The sequence below is a fragment of the Camelina sativa genome, chromosome 14 (assembly GCF_030686135.1).
Source record: "Camelina sativa cultivar CO46 ecotype springtype chromosome 14, ASM3068613v1".
Taxonomy (NCBI): domain Eukaryota; kingdom Viridiplantae; phylum Streptophyta; class Magnoliopsida; order Brassicales; family Brassicaceae; genus Camelina; species Camelina sativa.
The window spans coordinates 15,806,355-15,825,737 of NC_141893.1; the positions used below are offsets into that span (position 1 = coordinate 15,806,355).

Below are 19,383 nucleotides of genomic sequence, written 5' to 3' on the forward strand. Positions count from 1 at the left end.
GCAAGGTGACATATCCAAGACTTCCGTCTCGCTCTACCTTCTCAACTACCTGATGTCATACAAGAACTGGGTCTCGAGGCTCAGCAGCAACCACACTCCCGGAGTGATGTGCATGGGAGGCGTAGTGACTTGGTTCCTTGAGGCTGCTGGTGTTCCCCTACACTCTGAGTCACACCCAAAACGTTGGATATACATCAACAACCTGCGACAGCTACGCTCTTTGGATAAGGGTTTGAGGCATGGACGGTTGCTCTACAAGTTTGTGCATCCTGCTGTCGGTCCTTCGATATTAATCCTCCCTCGCGTCGAGTTGACTACCATCTTAGGGGGTAAGCATATCGAGTTCATCCCTCCCACGGATACCCTATACAATTCTGAAGCTGAGGAGGAGCATGTAGACGTTGCGGAAACAGAGGCCGAGCCAATGGAGGAAGACACCAAGGAGTACCGCCCAGAGCAGTTCTACTTCGAGGAGTACTCAGACTCAAGAATGGGTAAGGGGTCAGAGCAGCTCATCAACGCCTCAACCAGCTTCAGCGATGGGGGAAAGCCAGAAACAAGGCGTCAGCAGCTTCACCAAGACTATCAAGAGCTTCATGTGCAAGTTTAGCTGCTCGACTTCCACAACCGCTATCCCTAGGTCTATCCCCGAGGACACTAGACCAATGTCAGGATGTCCTTCCTCGACCCTAGCGCCAACATCTTCTCCGAATCCCTCTCCAGCACGTCAATCTTCATATGTACCTCGGGAGCGTTGATAGACAGAGTTTTAAACCCTATTTTCCTACTGCAAGTGCACAACAAAGAAGTAGTACTTAGGGGTCGAATCCCACGAAGACCAAGTTTTACTCTATGGTTCTATTGGTTCAATTTCAAGCTAAGACAATTCAAAGTTGGGTTTGTTTGGTAACAGTAACGCGATTAAAACGGTATAAAAAGGCAATAAGCAAAACACTAGATCAGGGTAATTCTCGGGAATTTCAGAGATAGCAACTAAACAACTATTCAGGGCATAGATTAAGTACCAGTCTAGAACTCAAACATAAATATAAACTGATCCACTGTCGTGGTATCAATAACTCTATCTGATCGATTCTGTGCGGAAACGCGGAGCACGTGCTCAGACATCCGGAGCACATGCTCGGCGGTCCATAAACCCTAAACTGTCGTTTGAGCCCAGAATCGCCGACAAGCATTAAAGAACAGGAATGATAAGTTCACAAATCACCTACACATCAACTTTCGCAGGTCTAGGATAATTTGCCCACTAATGTCTTTTCTAGCAACCTATTACACTTTTGATGAATAGATAAACCTAGAATCATAGATTGGGTGATCAAATCAACCTAAGCATTAAGACTAACAATAGTGAAGACAATCAATTATATAGAACCCTATTTGTGTTCTGTTGCTAACCCATGAAACCCCTTTGAAACCCCTAATCTAGCAAGAGAGCTACTCAGACATAGAGAAATAAATCATAGCAAAAGATGAGAAATTCAATGACATAAAAATAAAAAAATCACAAGGGTTCAGAATCGCTTCTCTAACGTAGCCGCTCTTCCTCTCACAAAAGCGTCGCTCAAAAACAAAATGAAACAAGTCCAAAATCTCTCTCCTAAAACCCTAGGTTAAATAGCATACAAGTAGAGAAAAATAAAGAAAGATTCCAAATTCAAATCTCCTTATTAAAAAGCGATCTCAGCCCTCTTTCTCTCACAAAGGATCTCCTAAAATAAGGGGAATTAGGCAGGGAATCAGCGCCTAGATGCTTGCCACGTGTCGTCATGAAACCGTAGAGTTGGGAGCATGTGCTCGGAAATCGGGAGCATGAGCTCCTGGGTCTAAAATCAGCTTTTCTGCTCCAATTCAACTCCTTTCTGCTCCGATTGCTCCTGCTGTTCCAATCCTTGCTTTTAGCTTCCTAGCCTCTTATTATAACCTGAAAAGGACTCAAACAACTACAAAACTATCAAATAAACGGGGTCAAAGTGAGTCAAAACCGTAACATATCAAGCGTCAGACCTCACCCGTTCCTTCACTCCACTCATCACACGAGTCTAGGGAGAGACAGAGATACGGTTCTCGAGGTTCCATAGCCTCTTCTAGTCGGTGATCAGCGCGTTGTTCTGCAGCTCGAGATGAGCTTGAGGTTGAGGTTGAGCAGCAAGTTTAACATCAGGGTGATCATCAGCCTACGGAGGTTGTTGTGTTGGCATCGGACCATGGCGAGTCCAGAGTCGATGACATGCAGTGTGACGAGCAGCCGAACATGTATCAAAACACGCAAGCGGTTGAGCAGCAAGTTGACCAACCAGCTGATGTCATTCCCGCGGATCCTGAACAAGGCGAAGGACAGAGTCAGTTTCACGCCCCTCCTTGGGCGAGCACTGACTCCTTCTTCTACTACTGATGTACTCCGACCTTCCCTTTGTATATACCATTTCATTCATGCATTGTTTTTCTTGTGCTTCTCAAATCCTTCTGCAAATTTTTCTTACACAGGAGACTGTGTAATTTAAGTTTGGGGGAGGGTTTGAGATGATATCTGATGTTGTTTTTTGTGAGCTTATCTCATATTTTTGTATCATATCATGTTTGAGTCTGCATTCATTTACAAAACAAAAAAAAAAAAAATTGAAAAAATTCGAAAATTTCCACAAAAACAGAGTGTTCATGTAGCTTGCACTTGCATATTAGGATTGAGTCTAGTGTCATTCATATAGGGTTTTTGCATTTAGCATAGGAGTTGATGATGATTGTAACCTTGTTAGCATGTTGGATTCAATAGGATAGGATCAAGGCCCTTGTTATTAGGTCTTTGATGCTTGTTGATTGAACTTGAAATTGTAAGATTAAAGCATGTTTTGAATTGATATCATTTCCTATCTACCTGAACCTAATCCTGACTTGCAATTATCCTGTTATGCATTGAAATTGAACTCATGGATACCACATACATACTTGGATTATGTTTCTCTTTTTTACGAACCTTGTTAATCCAAGTAGCTGATTCCCATCTTTGGAACAGTTCCTCGCACCATTAACCAACCCTTCTTTCAAGCTAATTGTATTCTTGAGTGTCAGACCTTTTTCCGAGTTGAGCTTGTTAGAAAGTGTTAGGTTCTAACTGACAAGAGTAGGATCGTGTGTAGTTCTAGTTCGCGTTATCCGGACTAGTAGGACTAGGTGAGAACTCGATTTTGGGCATTGGGTATCGATTTGAGCAGAAAAGTGAAGAGTAAAAAGAAAGTAAAGGGTAGAAAGTCTTTAGGAGGGGGATGAGTTTTCAAAGTTTACAAGTCCAGTAAAGGATTTGGGTTGAGCGGAATAATGAGTTACTAGTTCTGGGCATAAAATGAAAAGATTAGACAAAAAAAAGAAAGTAAAATGTTTAAGATGTCCAGAGTCCTTAGAATAAAAGGGAAAAAAGAACCTTACTGATAATAAAGATTTTCCAATCCGCTAGAATGATAAGAAGTGAACTCCTCCTAAGACCAAGTCTAAAGAATGAAAGAATGGGTTTGAGATGAAGTTTCTGATGAAGGGTAGAGATAGGACCAACTTCGGTTTAGAATGTTCTTTGGGTAGACAGGGCGCTGCTCTTGTATGTATCAGTTGGTTTCAACCTTTAGCCTTCTTTTAAGCTCAACTCTTTTTCGTGAGAGAACCTTGTTCTGTATTGATAAAACCACTTGAGAAGGAGATCATCTACGTCTCTGACCTTTTACCCTAGCCAAACGAGTTCAATGACGTTGCTTAGCTTGATTCACGGTTCTTTGTTAATGAATGTTTAAGGGAGTGGTTGATAGGATTGCATGTGTAGATCAATGAAATAAAGTTCCTTCACCATGCATCATAGAACTAAAAACAAGGACCTTGACTCTAACTATTTTATTTAGCATGTTTTAGGTTCTCATACCCCATCTTCACACCTCTCTTCCATACTCTATTCTTGATTGTTTGCTTGAGGGCAAGCAAAGAATAAGTTGGGGGAGTTGATATGTCTATATTTTGTCTCTCCTTAGCATATATTTATCATTCATTTAGCTAGGATAACTCATTGGTTTGCATCATTTTCTAGTCTTTTCTTTGCATTTTGCATATCTAGGTAGTTCTTGCATCATCCTTGCATACATTGTGCATTTCGGAGTATTTCAGGTATTGAGGAGACGTTGGAAGCGCATCCGTCTGAGCCATGCTCCCCAGCGCATCCGTCCAAGCCATGCTCCCCAGCGCGTCCGTCCGAGCCATGCTCGCCAGCGTCCATCCGAGCCATGATGACATTGCATTCCATTCGACGTGCACGGACTCGATCGCACATGTCAGGAAGAAAGAAGTTTGTTTGTCATGCCACGCTTGATCATGTTTCGCTAGTGAGAGCTACGTTTGGAAGTGGTTGAGTATGAGGAGCTTCTGTCAAGAGATTGAATTAGCTAAGTCGTAATGTTCATTGTTTAGGGATAGTTTGCTTGTGGCATGTTAAACACTCTATAGACTAGGATACTCCACCGACATCAATTACTCCCATCCTTAGGACCTCTTTCTTTCTGATTTTTATTACATTCCTGAGACTGTTTCGTGTCTTGCTTTTTTAGTTCATGCTTAGACTCGTTTCTGTTTTCATTCATTTTTGCTTCTTATCATACATTCTCGTTTCTAGTTCTAGAACACATTTCCGTTTTGCATTCTGATCATTCTAGGATTGTTAGATAAAAACACTCTCTTTGAATTGACTTGACTTGTGATACCTTGATTGCATCTTCAGTGATAGTAAAGTTTCCCAACTGGATTGACACCTTAAGTATTACAACTGCATAAGGTTAATTGAACCTGCTAGGACATACAAAAATCCTAGTATCACCCGGATCGTCACCGGCTTCAGCAGTTGATGGGATTCGCTCGTCAGAGAGCTCGGTTATGTGCACGAACGACTTGCTCGGACCAGAATCCGAGGGGTTGATCGGCTAAGGCATCGCATAGCTCATCGGATAGGGCATCGGGTAGTACGACGGATATGGTGGGAGAGGTCTGGAATGGTCACCCGTGTAGCTGCTCGCAGGGTGCATCGAGTACGACATCGGATACGACATCTGGTAGGTCGGAGGGAAAGGACCTAAGTTGTCACTCGGATGTGTGTTCAATGGACGCATCGTGTATGACATCGTGTACCCCATAGGGTTAGGCATCGGATAGGCATATGAGTGGCTTCTCCGCAATCTATCGGGTCTGGTGACATCCTCCTCTGCTTGGGGCTCGTAAGTTGATGCCCTGTGAGGCTCGGGAGCTGCCAATCCTTGGATTCCTCCTAGTGGTCCGCTTCTCCCCATCCATGTGGGTGCATATGCTGAAGTGGGAGCTGAGGCACAGCTTGCCTTGTCTTGCAACTCCCTGATCTGTCCTCCCATCACCTTCACTGTGCCGGTAAGGTCCCCCTTACTTTCTTAGCTAGGAACTTGTTCATCCTCTTCAACCATCCGATTCTCTTGTAAGCTTCTCTCACTCCCACCGGTTGCTTTTGAGAGCGAATATACTCTTCAAAATCGTAGTCCTCTGAATTGTCTCCCTGTCCTTTCTATGTTGGCTCTCTCTCTTCAGCTTCGGATTCCCCCTCAGGGTTGTACAGCTCCTCCAATGGTGGCTTGAAGTCTATATTTCCCCTAATCGGATCTTTGTGCACACGACGTTGGGAAGAATCATATAAGCGGCTCCGACTGCTGGATAAACAAACTTGAAGAGCAACCTATCATTTGGCCTCTCATAAGCCAAGTATCTCGCCAATGTGAGGTAGTCGATGTCTAGCCATCTCAGCTCATTTACCACTCCCTTCAAAGACACATCGCAAGCTAGCAAAATCGGTGTGACCAAACCCCTTATCGATATCTCTCCAGCTCCCTCTTGCCTCTCGGTTTTCTTTGCCCAAGATTTCAGATACAAGAACTGATCAAGCAAGACAAAGACCAAACTTTTATCCGCAACATCTCCTACTAGTGGTCTACCATCCCTAGCATTATATAATACTCCACACAAGGCAATGTCTAGCAGTTGGAGGTCATGATCATTCACATTCCCAGTTTTCTTCCTAGAAAATAGAGTGTAGGCTAGGGAATTGTGAAAATACCTCAAAACATGGCTCCTTATTTGAGCAGATTTGGAGCTTGTAGACTTGTAGGGAAGCTTATCTCCAATTGTCAGCCATAGGGATTTCATCTCTTCCTTGCTCACTTCCATGTTTTCTTCACTCCCAGCCTTGAAACCATACAACTCCTCCATCTCCCTGAAGGTAAGTCGGTATTCCTTGTTACACATGGATAAAGTGATGAACCCGATCCCCCCATCGGGTAGTAGGGTCGGGTGGTCTACAAAATAGTGTAACCGCAGCGTGGAAAGGAAATGAACCGTCTCCTCCTCATAGGCTTCGAGGTTGGTTCGCATCATCTGGCCCATGTGGCACATGTCGAAGAGAAACTCGACATCTCTTGCGATTCCCAACTGTTTCATCGTTTTGCGGTGGGGGTAGCAGGTACCAACGAAGCAAATCTTGTGGAGGACCATGAAGAGCTTGGCCGGAGTCTCCACCTCTATTTGCTTCAGCCTCCTCGATTCCAACCGGGTGCGTTCTCTCTGTTCCTCCTCGCGGTCATGGCTCTCTTCCTCCGTGTCTCGATCTTCTTCTTCTGCCGCTCTCTCAACTACCTCTTCAGCCTTTTCAAAAGCTGGTCTCTTCCCTCTTGCAACCGCGGCTCTACTCCTCAACCGTGAGGTTTGGTTCTCCTCCTGTTCTCCTTCATAAGCATCTGAATCGACCTCCATAGGGTCTGTGATGGTTCACTCGGACGTAGATAGGTCCCAACGTCGAGGAGATCTGCGGACAGCACTCGTCACCGGGCTTGGTGAGCGAACTCGGGAGTCTGCACGATCGGTTGCTCGAGCACAAGCTTGGGTGACGGATCGGGTTAGGGATTGGAAACGTCCAGCCAACGGTTGGGAATTCGAAGCGTCTCCTCTTCCTTGGGAATCGCGAGCATCGACGCCTTCACCTCCGGTTTTAGCAGCGGCTGAGGTTGATCTTGTCTCCTTCTTTTGGTAAGTCTTCATCTTGGGAGCCATTGTTGAATCCTTGAATAGAGAGAAAATCTAAGCTCGAGATCAATAGGGATAGTTCCCAAAAATCTTAAAGCACTAGAGTTTGAGCAGATTTGTAGGGAAGCTTATCTCCTATTGTCAGCCATAGGAATTTCATCTCCTCCTTGCTCACTTCCATGTTTTCTCCATTCCCAGCCTTGAATCCATACAACTCCTCCATCTCCTTGAAGGTCAGTTGGTATTCCTTGTTACACACGGAGAAGGTGATGAACCCGATCCCCCCATCGGGTAACATGGTCGGGTGGTCTTCAAAATAGTGTAACCGCAGCGTGGAAAGGAAGTGAACCGTCTCCTCCTCATAGGCTTTGAGGTTGGCTCGCATCATCTAGCCCAGGTGGCACATGTCGAAGAGAAACTCGACATCTCTTGCGATTCCCAACTGCTTCATCGTTTCGCGGTAGGGGTAGCAGGTCCTAACAAAGCTCATCTTGCGGAGGACCTTGAAGAGCTTTGCCAGAGTCTCCACCTCTCGTTGCTTTAGCCTCCTCGATGCCAAACAGGTGCGTTCTCTCTGCTCCTCTTCGCAGTCATGACTCTCACCCTCCGTGTCGTGATCTTCTTCTACCGCCGCCCTCTCAGCCACTTCTTCAGCCTTTTTAGAGGCCGGTCTCTTCCCTCTTGAAACCGCGGCTCTTATTCTCAACCGTGAGGTTTGGATCTCCTATGGATCTCCTCCATCGGCATCTGAATCGACCTCCATGGGGTTTGTGATGGTTCGCTCGGACGTAGACAGGACCCTACGTCGAGGAGATAGGCAGACAGCACTCGCCACCGGGCTTGGTGAGCGAACTCGGGGGTCTGCACGATCGGTTGCTCGAGCACCTGCTGGGGTGACGGATCGGGTTGGTGATTGGAAACGTCCACTCAACGGTTGGGAATGCAAAACGTCTCCTCCTCCTCAGGAATCACGAGCATCGACGCCTTCTCCTCCTGTTCTAGCAGCAGCGGAGGTTGATCTTGTCTCCTTCTTGTGGTAAGTCTTCATCTTTGGAGCCATTATTGAATCCTTGAAAAGAAAGAAAAGCTAAACTCGAGATCAATAGGGTTAGTTCCCAAAAATCTTAAAGCACTCGAGTTTGAGAGAGAGGAAAAATAAGAAGAAGGAAGTTTAAAAGTTTTTAGCACTTATCGATTTTGTCTTGGGGAAGAAGGGGTTGGTCCTCTTTAAGTAGAAGGGGCTGCCGCTAGGGTTTCACCGAGAGCTGGCTAGGGTTTTGTGGAATTCGAACTCCACTCGCCACCCGAATGGAAACACGATCAGGCACGTCGGGTACGGATTCGGGTAGAGCCTCGGGTTCCTGAATATTTCCTTCCTGAATATTTCCTTTTTCCTTTTTCTCTTTTTTTTTATATATGTAAATATGTAAAACCCTAAAATAAGACAAAATATATAAAATAGAATTAAAAGAAAATAAAGGATACCTTTGGGACTTCCTCCCAACTGAGCTTGTTTAAGTCACTAAGCTTGACTCTTCATGCTCTTCAAGCATGGGTTTTAGGAGGGAAAGGTTCTGGAAACCTCTCCACTGAAACAGACTTGTCTAACTGATTTTTCTGGTTTTGTTCCGGTTCCACAGCAAATGTAGTATGGACTTCTTTGTGATGCTTGCCTCTTTTTTTTCTTTGTCTTGGTGGAAAAAACCTAACCATCAATGGTTGGCCTTTTAATTCTTTTCTTGATGCCAAATTCCATTTTGAAATGCTCTCCATGCTCAAAACTGATCTTCCCTTGCTTCACATCTATTACTGCTCCAATTGTTGCCAAGAATGGTCTTCCTAGGATAAGTGGATCTTCTGGTTCCTTATCCATATAAAGGATTATGAAATCATTAGGAACTTCCACCCTTCCAATCCTAAGAGGCAAGTTTTCTAGGATACCAATGGGGTGTCTGATTGTTCTATCAGCTAGAACCAAATACAGACTACTCGGTTTAAAACTGCTAAAACCCATCTTGTTGGCAACTGATAGTGGCATGATGCGGACTGAAGCTCCCAAATCGCATAGGCAGTTGTTGAAAATCTGATGTCCTATTGAACATGGCAAAGTAAAAGAGTCGGGATCCTCCAATTTCTCCTCAATTCGCAGTTCAGGATCTAAACACACTCCATTCCTCAGAATTGCATTCCCAATCTCTTTGACAGCTTCCTTTACCTCAATCTCCAGTTGAGCCGTCTCCTTGATGATTTCCTCTCGAAGTTCGTGTGGTGGCAAGAGCTTAGGAGGTTGGGCTTTCCGCTTGGACATATGCTCTGCAAGCACCTCTAATTGGATGTCAAGAGTAGCTCTGAACCTTTTCTCCAATTCCCCTTCCTCAGCTGCAGACAGTTGAGGTTGATCTGTCATCTGAACGTCTACCCGATGTATCATCCGATCACAATCATCGGGTATGTTCTCGAACCAGTGATCGATCATCAGCTCGATCAGCCTCTTTGGGTGAAGTATCATGTTCATATTCGGATATGTAGTACTGGTACTCATTCATCCCATAGTGATCCATATCCTCTCCATCTTGAACATCGCTGTCCTCAGTGAGGTAGTCCTCAAAATCATCATCAAGAAAGATGGCCTGGGCTGTGGCATAATCTTTTGGGTTCTGAACAGCTTTACCTGGAAGCTGGTTGATTATTAGAGGTGGTTAGGTGTTGTGGTGGCCTTCTAGGTATCTCAGCTTAGTGTTGAGAGAATCATACTTGGCATTCAGGTCATTATACCAAGAATCGATCTTGTTGCTCATCTCCGTGAACCATTTTGCATTGTCCATAGCAGCGGATGCTTGACTCTGTATCATATGCTGAAGTAGGCCGCGTAGGTCAGCTTAATCCAAGTGGTGCAATTGATTGGTGGTAATTACGAGAATACTGATGCTTAGAAGCATAGTCTTGATTGTATTGGACAAAAGGCTTTTGCTGGCCCTGGTTCCCTTGGACTGCGGATGGGTAGATTTGGTCTTGAGGATTTGCAACATTCGGGTTACGGTATGACAGATTCAGGTTCGGTTTGTATTTGTTGTACCCTATGTTATAACCTCCTTGGTTGTTGATGTAGTTCACGTCCTCTAGCTGAGCATTCTCCCTATCTTGTTGCAGAAACTGGTCTTCCTCTGAGATGGTATGGACATGCTGCTGCTGGTTGAGGAGCTTATCAAATTAGTCATTGAGGGCTTTCTTGTCCCGCTTGTACTTGGCATCATCGTCTCTAGAAGAGCGTATTGTGCGATCATACTGCTCATTGTAATGCCCATCGATTGAGCTAAGTTCTCCACTAGATCCCAACCTTCATCGACATCCTTGTTGAGGAAGTTACCATTGGTTGCGGTGTCCAGCAACATCTGTATCTTAGGGACCACTCCTCGGTATAGTGTACTTAGCAATGAAGCATTGCTGAATCCATGATGATGGAATCTGCTTCTGTATCCCTTGAAACGTTCTCAAGCTTCACTGAACGTCTCATTTCTTTTCTGAACAAAGCTGGAGATGTAATTTCGCAGCCTTGCGGTTCTGGAGTTTGAGAAGAATTTTGCTAGAAACACCTTTTTGCATGCTTCCCAAGTGGTGATGGGCTCTTTGGGAAGTGATTTCTCCTAGATGTGTGCTTTGTCTCCCAAAGAAAATGGGTAAAGCCGGAGTTTGAATCCATCTTTACTAACTCCATTTATCTTGGTTAGGGTACAGAGGCCTATCAAACTCATCCAGATGGTCCAATGGGTCCTCCATTGGCAGCCCATGAAACTTGTTGCTTTGTATCATCTGGATGAGACTACTCTTTATCTCAAAGTTGTTGTTCTGGACAGCAGGTGGCACAATGCCATGTATTTGAGTGTGAGTAGATGGAGCATCTCTTCCTCCTATGTTGGTCCTCTCTTGAGGAGCTGGTAGACCATTCTGATTATTCATGACCTCCTCAATTGTGGTTGGTTGCGGTTGTTGGACTTGTTGTTGACGGAGTAATCTTGGTTTGTCGATGTTGTCGATGAAAGGACTCAAGTGTTGGCTACCCTTGGATCGTGTTTGCATGCACAATCAGTTAACTGAGTGAGTACACGAAGGTCTACCCGATCCAGGTGATCGAGTGATGGGTTGGGTGGGTACTTGGGTTGTACCTGAAATGCAAAATAAACAAACACGAAAGTAAACAAGTCAGTTTCGAACCAAAATATAGAATATAACTTGATCTAGCAAGTGCTGAAATCTTAAACGTAGCAAATTAAATTCAGCCAAATGGCAACGCCGCCAAATTGATAACAGGATTTTCATCCAGGGTATCAATTCCCTATGCAGTTGTAGTACAAAGGGTTATCAATCTAAATGGTTGTTATGCTAGCAGATAAGATAGGATCAGAAGCAAGCAAGTCAAGCCAAGAAAAAATTGGGGTTTGATCTAACAATCCTAAAATAATTAAAAGAAAATAAATAAACAAGAACCACACGACCTAAGCACTCGATGCAAGCATTCGAGTACAGAATCGGGTGGAGAGATCAGGTCAAGAAGTAAAGGATGGACAGCTCGAAGGTATACACGAAGCTGGTGATCGTGTACCAGTTCGGGTAAGGGGTCGAGTTATTAAATAAAGTTAAACAATCAAGATAAGAAAGCTCCTAAGGATTGGGTAATCGACTCCTAAGTGTTCCAGACCAGTATGGATGTCCTACATGCCTCAAGCAAATATTCCCTAGACAATGAATCTCTAAAATTTTGTTAAAACACTCCCGTGATAGAAACAACCAACCTTGATCACTCCCCTACCCAACTCTCGTTGGAGAAACATGACCAAGCAAGCAATATAAACCGATTCATTATTGTCAATAAACTTCTTACACATCTAATCTCTTAGGCTAAGTGAGTAAATCTCTAGCATTGATTGATTCAAGCATTTCAACTACATCTCTCAATGACAAAACACCCTAGATCTAATCTCAACCTCTCGGTCTAAAAATAGCATTAAGAACACAAATCTAGAAAGGAATTTATATAACATAAACAATCAAGCTAAATTCAATTATAAGAAAAATAACTATTATCATGTTTTGAATATAGCACTCAAAGATTTTCATATAGTAAAAATATTAAAAATGAACACTAGTAAAATTAATGTATATATATATATATATATATATATTAAGATAATTTTATATTATTATTAATTTATATTATTGATGGGACCATATATTTATAAAAGATTTTCAAAAAAATTATTATTTTATTATATTATCGAATAGTGTCCAAAATTACACTAGTCCCAAATTGGAACCAGAAAAATTTATTAATTTATAGATATTATTAATTTATCGAGTATTAATTTATAGAGGTTCTAATGTAGATAGGAATTTATATAACATAAACAATCAAGCTAAGACATCCTAACCGATCAAGAACATATATTTATCTATCCTATTCCTAGATACTTTGTTTCACTACTCAGATCTCATTGCAGAAAACACAAATAAACGAAAATTGCATTGTATTGAAAATTGAAATAGAGTAGAAGAGTAAATAATCGAAAACTAAGAAGAATAGCAAAAGAAATGAAAAACAAATCCTAACAAAGTGGAAAAACTGTTTGAATCGCTCAGTCTCTCTCTCAGAAGCTCTCGCTCTCTGTTCATTGTATTGAAAATTGAAATAGAGTAGAAGAGTACATAATCGAAAACTAAGAAGAATAGCAAAAGAAATGAAAAACAAATCCTAACAAAGTGGAAAAACTGTTTGAATCGCTCAGTCTCTCTCTCAGAAGCTCTCGCTCTCTGTTCTGAGTGTCTGCGGCATGCTAGGGCGAGAGGAAGAAGAGGGGGGTTTATATATGGAAACCCTTTTAACCTAGCTGCCCAATCCTGCCTGAGGGTCTGCTCGATGCGGTGCACGAGGATAAGGTCGGGTTGATCCTCGGGTAGGTCTTCCGGTTGTTCTTCCTGCTCTTGGATCTTCCTCAATCAGGTTGAGGTTCGGACTGTTCTTCCTGCTCAATAGCTCCTTCGGGTACATGCTCGGATTTGACCTTGTTTTACCCTATTTTAGGCTCTAAAGCACCTGTTTTCATCCAAAATGCACAAATGCAAGAATGCAACACCCTAAATGGCCTAAATGCAAATTACTACAGATAATGACCTAAAAATGCTTAGGTTAGGGTATATATAATGCAAACTATGGACAAAAAAAAGATGTCTAAAACATGTAAATTAGAGAGTTATCACCGATCCTACCACCCCGATAAATGACCGGGTGGATATTCCGGTAAGCCCACCACCAACCGACAAACCAGGCGGGGAGAAACAGAAAGAGAGACGATTCATCCCTCCACCTTACAAGCCACCGTTGCCATTTCCTGGACGGTTTCGCAAAGAACTTAATGAGAAGTAGAAGGCATTGTTCGAAAACAGATGAAGGAACTCGAGCTTCGCATGCCTCTAATGGACGCCTTCACTCTGATACCCCCTTACCAGAATTTCCTGAAAGATGCGGTGATGGAACTGATCAAACAGGTTCAAGGAATGGTTATACTCAACCATGAGTGTAGCGCTGTCATCCAGAGGACTACTGCACGTAAGAAATTGAGCGACCCGGGATCGTTTATATTACCTTGCTCGATTGAACCTTTGACATTTGGAAGATGTCTCTGTGACTTGGTGGCATCGGTTAGCCTAATGCCTTTAATTGTAGCCAAACGCCTTGGATTTGAGAAATTCAAGCCCACCGACATCCAGCTAGTACTGGCAGATAGAACTACAACGTTTCCGAGTGGAGTATTGGAAGACTTGCCGGTCAAGGTAGGATTAGTAGATGTACCAACCGACTTCGTGGTCTTGGAAATGGATGTAGAACCAAGAGATCCGCTAATCCTAGGACGACCATTCTTAGCCACCGCACGATCAATGATAGATGTGAGGAACGGAAAGATCTATCTGAAACTCGGGGAAGACCTTACTATGCAGTTTCATATTTGGAAAACTATGAAAAAAGCCCACAATCGCAGGGCAAACCTTCTCGATAAAGGAATTAGAGAAATTACGCGAGGAGGCGTTTGAGGAGGTAACAATCGGGGATTTCCTACAGACAGCGCTAACAAAGGATGGTGAGGAGGGATTCGTACACCAAGAAACGAAACTCTATAAGGAATTTCTTGACACCTATAGAGCAGTCATCGAGCTGGAATTAAGTGAGGATCTGAGGGAGGCTGAGAAGGAGAAAATGATGCTTGACAAACAAAGCTTGAACAAGTCAGTTGTCACCTCCTGCGCCATGTCATGCAGCTGCTCAAAACCAGCCCACCCGACCACCAGCCCGATCACTAACACGACCATCTCGCCGAGCAGGATGATCGAGCACCACTTCGAGTCGCAATTCCAAACCACTAATGATTGGTCCGAGTCAAAGGCACCTAAAGTAAAACTCAAACCTCTTCCGTCCGGGCTAAGGTACACTTTCTTGGGACCTAATTCAACCTATCCAGTTATCGTCAATTCTAGCTTGCCAGAAAAAGAGCTGAAATTGCTTTGCACTCAATTAAGAAATTATAGAGGAGCAATAGGTTACACTCTAGAAGACATCAAGGGTATATCTCCTGATCTCTGCACCCATAGGATAAACCTAGAGGATGAATCGTATTCTAGTGTGGGGCCTCAGCGTAGGCTAAATCCAAACCTAAAAGAAGTGGTAAAAAACGAAATTCTGAAGTTGCTCGACGCTGGAGTTATCTACCCTATTTCTGATAGTACTTGGGTGTCTCTGGTGCACTGCGTTCCAAAGAAAGGTGGAATAACTGTTGTCAAAAACGACAAAGATGAGCTAATTCCCACAAGGACAATAACAGGTCATCGAATGTGTATTGACTATAGGAAGCTTAATGCGGCCTCTAGGAAAGATAACTTTCCTCTGCCTTTCATCGACCAGATGCTGGAAAGGCTCGCTATTCACCCCTACTACTGTTTCCTTGACGGGTATAGTGGGTTTTTCTAAATCTCTATACACCCTGCCGACCAGTAGAAAACGACATTTACCTACCCTTATGGTAGTTTTTCCTATAAGAGAATGTCTTTCGGTTTGTGCAACGCTCCTGCAAATTTCAAAGATGCATGATGTCCATCTTCTCGGATTTAATAGAAGAGATGGTGGAGGTTTTCATGGACGACTTTTCAGTATATGGAGCCTCTTTCTAATCCTGTCTTTCAAACCTCTGCAAGGTGCTCAAAAGGTGTGAAGAGACTAACCTAGTGTTAAACTGGGGAAAGTGCCACTTTATGGTTCAGGAGGGGATAGTCCTGAGCCACAAGATCTCAGAAAAGGGAATAGAGGTCGACAAAGCTAAGATTGAAGTGATGGTTCAACTGCAACTTCCTAAATCTGTGAAAGACGCCAGAAGCTTCCTAGGTCACGCAGGGTTCTATAGGCGATTTATTAAAGACTTCACTAAGACTGTGCGACCATTAACGCGGCTCCTTTGCAAAGAAGCAGAATTTATTGTCGACAAGGACTGTTTAGATGCTTTCAACAAGATAAAGGAAGCCTTGGTGAGTGCACATATAGTCCAGGCACCTAATTGGGATCATCCTTTTGAGATTATCTGCGACGCATCAGATTACGGTGTAGGGGCAGTGTTAGGCCAAATGATAGATAAAAAGCTCCATGTGAACTACTACACCAGCAAAACCATGGACGATGCCCAAACGAGATATGTGACAACTGAAAAGGAGCTCCTTGATGTGGTTTTTGCATTTGCGAAATTTCGGAGTTACTTGGTCGGATCAAAAATAATTGTTTACACGAATCATGCAGTCCTAAGGTACAGTTACTCAAAAAAAGGACACCAAACCTAGGCTTCTCAAATGGATCCTTCTTCTGCAAGAATTCGACATAGAAATTCTGGACAAGAATGGAATTGAAAACGGGGTAGTAGACCATTTGTCTAGAATGAGAATTGAGGATCCACTCCCAATAGATGACTCAATGCCCGAAGAAAGACTAACACACATCGACTTCCTAGAGGAAATGAGCCACACGATCGGACACACGATAGCTCACTCGACTCCCAAGTCAACCGGGTCGATCGAGTTGGTTAAGCTACCTTGGTACTCAGATTTCGTGAACTACATGGTGTGTGGAGAAATCCCTAAAGAATATGATGCTCACAGAAAGAAGAATTTCTTCAGAGACGTCAATAGCTATTACTGGGATGAACCATATTTATACAAAAAGGGGACTGATGGCCTATTCAAACGATGTATAGCAGAGGAAGAAGTTCGAGGAGTACTCGAGCACTGTCATGGATCCGCCTATGGGAGTCATTTGGTTACTTTCAAAACGTACAAAAGATCCTTCAAGCTGGTCATTGGTGGCTGATAACATCATTATTTTACCCATATTAGCTATAGTGTTCATATGTATTTAGGAAGAGTTTGATGAGATTTCATGTATAAAAGTTCTATTATCAAGTATTTCAGGTTTGAAGAAGGTTTTACAGGTTTTATAGCAATTTGGAAAGATTCAGAGCTTTACAGTACGGGAACCTTATGAAGAGCTTCCAGAAATCAAAATATATCATGCTTGGTATCTGTGGAAATCTGGAAGAGTCATCTTTCTCCTCGAAGTAGAATCAAGTCAATCCATTCATTTACCCAGAAGTTATGCCCGATCTATCGAGACGTGTTACAAATCGACGTGAAGAGAAGCAACCAGCCGATGGGCTTTTATCCAAGGCCTGACAAGCGACCATCACTGCAGCCCAGTCCAAGCCTCCTCCACGGTCCATAAGCCTATTTCGCCGCCCCTTGTCCTGCACTCAAGAAGAAAAGACGTTTCTACCATTACAAACCGTAACCCTAAACCAAAACCCTATAAATACTCTGAAGACCTAGGGTTTTGATGTGTGCTTCCTTTGTGCCTCTAAGTTCTTCATCCACACCACCAGCAGCCGACCTAGAGACTCCTGTACCGCCGTCGAAGCTCGTCTTCTCTCACCTCCTCCTAGAAGTCGTCGCTGAAGTCACCAATCTCTCTTTCTACTCTTTCTAGTTCTTTCATATTATCATTGCTTATTGGGATCAAATTAATTTTGTGACAAATAGAGAAGTTTCCTTTGAACCCCATTTGTTTATTAGATCACTTTTGATGCTATACTTTATAATATCAATGTCGTTTCTTTACATCATGAGCGAGTAGTTTACTTTGTTGGGTTTTATAGGGTGATTCAAGGGGAATTCATGGCTCGCTTCAATTAGGTTGTTTGATCATATTTTCGGGTTTATATTAGAGTTCTTTTGGGACATCTTTATCTTAATGCATGTGCTTGGATTGATCATCAAGTGCTGATCTAGAGAACGGGAGCGCTAACCGTGTTATCCTACTTCTCCGAACTAGTGTTATACCGAAACCTCACGTCGTAACCTGCGTAAGTTGAGTTGTGGAGTTTGGTGAATGTATCAAACTTGTTTAACTAGCTGGTTGACATGCGTCGTTGCCTGCAAAAGTTGAGTAACGGAGTATGAAGACTTTAGACTTTCATTATATGAAAATAGCTTGTTAGTTCATTAGTGTTTCGTAGTTGATAACCTAGACCGAGAATTAGTATTTACTTTTTAGATCTTACACTTAATATTGCTTAGAACCATGAAAACCATGAGATGACTCCTAAAACGTCCAACGCCTTAGTCTTATAGTTTTAAACCGTTTTTATTTATTTGCAATAGATATTAGGAAACCAAAACCCCAATCTCTTCTTTAGTCTTAGCCATAGTTCTTTCTCTTATAATTCAATTTGTGTTAGCTATTACTCTTTGTGGGATCGATCTTAAAATACTACATTAATTAACTGTGCATTTTCAGTCGTTGTGTAGTCTTTTCAGGTAAAAGATTTGGACTGAAATTCTACACACATCAAAGCTTTTTGGCGCCATTGCCGGGGAGTAACTAGCTGCCCATTGAATTTGATAAGAACTTTCGTCTAAGATACTTTGAAATTTTTCTTTTACGTTTTTCAATTTTATTTTTAATTTTCTTGTTTTTCGATAACCTCTATTTTCCCTTTTAGTTTCTGTTTTTGGATTTTGTAGTGCATGACTAGGAGTCAACCCTCCAGAACCGTATCTCCAATTCAAGACATTGATCGACTAGAACGTGAAATTAGGAAACTTCGAAGACAACAACTCATGGCCGAAGAAAGGAACCAGGACCAAGGTCCCCTTAACCTAGACCAACCACTGATACCTCCTGTCCTCAACGAGCAAGGGGAACCAATTCTCGCAATAGGTGGCAACCCCAACCTTGTAGCCGCTGATCTGCAACTCGACCCTGAAGTTGGCCGAGACAACCTACAAGCTCCTCGAGATGCTAATCCTCTAGGCGTGGGAGAAAACCTCGGTGTTCCTCCTCACCAGCCTGCTCTCGTCGCGAATCCACCATTACCTCAAGCTGGAGGAAGACAACCTGCTTATGTGCACCCTCTAAGACGTGCCGCACCTAACCGTACCATAGCCAATTATGATGCTCCAAATCAATTCGTTCAAGACCTTGCTGCCATCCGTATCACTCATCATCCAAGACGTGATTATGAGATTAAACCTCAAATTATTGGTTTGGTGAAACAAAATCAGTTTCATGGCCTTACTACCGAACATCTAATGGACCACATTGATCTTTTTGAAGAAATCTGCTCTACAACTAGAACCAATGGAATTCCCGAAGATTACTTGAAGTGTAAGATTTTTCCTTTCTCTATAGCCGACAAGGCTCATAGATGGTTAAAGTCTCTACCACCTGGATCGATTACTAGCTGGGAAGGATGCAAGTCAGCCTTTCTCAACCACTTCTACACCAAGTCGAGATCCAACTCTCTTCGCAACAAGCTGCAAAGTTTACAACAAGGACCGGTCGAATCTTTTTATGAAGCATGGGAACGTTTCAAGGACTATGAACGTGACTGCCCCAATCATGGTTTTGCTCAAGGTAACCTCTTAAGTACTTTCTATAGAGGATTACACCCTAAGTATCAACTTTCACTCGACAAGCCCAGCAATGGAGATTTCACTACCAAGACCGTTCAAGAAGGACGAGCTCTCATCGACAACCTTGCCGCAAGTAATAGCAACACTTGCACCGATTTTGATATAACCATCCGTTCTAGAAATTCCGACGCTAAGTAGATTGTCGACCTCAAGAACATGATGAACCAACTTCTAAGGAACCAACAATGTGGAGTAAATGCCTGTGAGACTATTAACAATGGAAACATGGAGCATTTCCTAGAAGAT

The 19,383-nt window shown here is 43.0% G+C and overlaps 2 non-coding genes across 2 annotated transcripts; one reads left to right on the forward strand and one right to left on the reverse strand.

Annotated features, from left to right (window-relative positions):
- Positions 1-10,530: 10,530 nt before the first annotated feature.
- Positions 10,531-10,637, forward strand: LOC147928274 (small nucleolar RNA R71). The gene has a single exon (XR_015581128.1). It is a non-coding gene; the product is annotated as a small nucleolar RNA R71 (small nucleolar RNA).
- An 8,324-nt stretch (positions 10,638-18,961) lies between these two features.
- Positions 18,962-19,070, reverse strand: LOC147928275 (small nucleolar RNA R71). The gene has a single exon (XR_015581169.1). It is a non-coding gene; the product is annotated as a small nucleolar RNA R71 (small nucleolar RNA).
- Positions 19,071-19,383: the final 313 nt, after the last annotated feature.